General features: G+C 43.3%; 1 pseudogene; it reads right to left on the reverse strand.

The window, feature by feature from the left end:
- Nucleotides 1-475: 475 nt before the first annotated feature.
- On the reverse strand, nucleotides 476-2,385 carry LOC129351393 (tripartite motif-containing protein 16-like; annotated as a pseudogene).

The raw sequence follows: 2,385 nt of genomic DNA on the forward strand, positions 1-2,385 counted from the left end.
ATTTGCTCCTTTTCCAGTGAGGGAAAGTTTATTAAAGGTTATATGAAAGAATAAATCTAAAACTGACCAGCATTTAGAAACATGTCTGCATTACTGACAATTTAATGTCCACAAGTTCTTCATTTTAAAATATTGAAGCTGGCAGGAAAAAACAAATAATATTCACTAGATATTCACTCAAAGCACTGAAACCGCAAAATGTTTTTAGAAAAAGTATATTTATCATAACTGTAACTGCAGGGACTGCTCACGTGTTCGTGACCACGATCGATCAGTTCATCGATTGTTCAAGTCAGAGGATTTGATTCAGAGACAGATCTATGGCTCCCATGTGACTCTGCAGGCTGTCGACTCTGTTACCCGACACGTCAGATTTTAATCATTGACAGGATAATCAGGCACAATTTTCACACAATATAACAATCAGAACAAACACAATGAACCATTGATGACAAAAAAAGAAAGAAAAAGTGATTAATCTTCAGGATAGTTTTTGTCTAAGTCTCATGGAGCAGAAGTTGGCTTCATGCTAACAGAACCACTCAACAGTTTGGACTGTCAAAAATAACTCGCTGTGAGAGACGAGAACCTCAACTTCAACTAACGACAAAGAAGCTCCATAAAGACGGCTGATCTGAGAGAGACTAAAGAGACTAAAGCACAGACTTTAACCTGAGATCACGCTTCACTATTTAGGTTTAATGAACTCAGCAGAGGAGTCAACATAAACCAGCCAAACTCCAGCATGCAGCGGCTCAGTGAATCTGGTCTGGACTCTGTGGAGGAGAGTCATGGTTTTAGAGACGCTGTAGAAACACAGAATACCTGCTCTGTGGTCCAGATACACTCCCACTCTGGAGGAAACTGGACCTGGTACTGGAATTTCAACTCTGTTGTGATAAATCGTGTAACTTTTTGTTCGGCAGTCAAATGACCAGGATATGTCATTCATTCCAAACTCACATTTCTCTGACAATCCTGTTCTGCTGATGTTCTTGTATGAAACTGCGACTCCAACTCTGTCTCCTTTCCACTCCACCTCCCAGTAACAACGACCAGTCAGACTCTCTGTGCTCAGGACCTGATAATATAAACGATCAAATCTGTCTGGATGATCAGGATACGACTGTTTTTTATTCTTTCTGGTTACTTTTCTGTTCCCCTCAGATAATAGCAGCTTTTTGTTCACCGTGTTTGGATCCAGAGTGATTTCTTGTGAATATTTTAAGAACTCATTTCTGGTTTTTGGTTCTGGTTCTGACTTTAAAGCCTCCACTTTGCTGACTTTAACTGTCGTCTTTTTAAGAGTGCCTGCCAGAATATCCTGCAGTTGATCTCTGAGCTTTGACACAGCTGCTGTCACATGCTTGAAGTTTTTCCACGGATGCATGTAGATGCTCTGTGATTCTACAAACTCATTTTGGTCAGGCAGTGAAGTGTAGTTGAGGAGAAACTGGATGTGATCCTCTGTGTTTGAGAGCTGCTCCAGTTCAGCTTCTTTCCACTTTAGATCGGCGATTTCCTCCTTCACCTTCTCCTGAAGGTCTTTAATTTGACTCACTTCAGTTTCCTGCTGGGATCTGATCTGCTGCTTCACATCAGAGCTTCTTTCCTGGAGACGGATCATCTCAGTGAAGATCATCTCACTGTCCTCCACTGCTTTATCAGCAGAGACATTGATGGCCTCCACCTCCTGTTGAAGCAGCTCCACTTCTTTCTCTTGGTCCTGCATATTCCGCTGGATTTGGCTTCGAGTCAACTGGAGCTTCTTCTTCTTGTCAGCCATTTCTACTGCAGCTGGGACTGTGTCATGGCCTTTATGTTCCTCCATCAAGCAGAGGTAACAGATGCACTGCTGATCAGTACGACAGAAGATCTTCATTACCTCATCATGATGACAGCAGATGCTGTGGAGCGACTCTTTGGAGGATTCACCAGCTTGTGATTCTTCAATTCCGGGTCGTTATTGTGGGTTTCAAGGTGATTCCCACAAAGTGAATTCATACAGACCAGGCAGGTCCTAACAGCTTTCATCTTCTTCCCAGTGCAGACATCACAGACCACATCTTCAGGTCCAGAATAGCGGTGATCAGCTGCAGCAGCTTGGAGTCCGGTCTTCTTCAGCTCCTCCACTAAATCTGCTAATACAACGTTTTTCACCAGGGCGGGCCTCGGTGTGAATGTTTTCCTGCACTGAGGGCATTTACAGACTTTCTTCTCATCTGTATCCCAGGATTGTTTGATACAGGTCATACAGTAGCTGTGTCCACATGCAATAGTCACAGGATCCTTCAGGAAATCCAGACAGATGGAGCAGGAGATTTTCTCCAGCCTCAGATCTCCTCTGTGAGCCATTTCTCCTCTCAGTAGCAGCAACTGTCTGAG

The sequence above is a fragment of the Poeciliopsis prolifica genome, unplaced genomic scaffold (assembly GCF_027474105.1).
Source record: "Poeciliopsis prolifica strain line A6 unplaced genomic scaffold, Auburn_PproV2 SCAFFOLD066, whole genome shotgun sequence".
Classification (NCBI taxonomy): domain Eukaryota; kingdom Metazoa; phylum Chordata; class Actinopteri; order Cyprinodontiformes; family Poeciliidae; genus Poeciliopsis; species Poeciliopsis prolifica.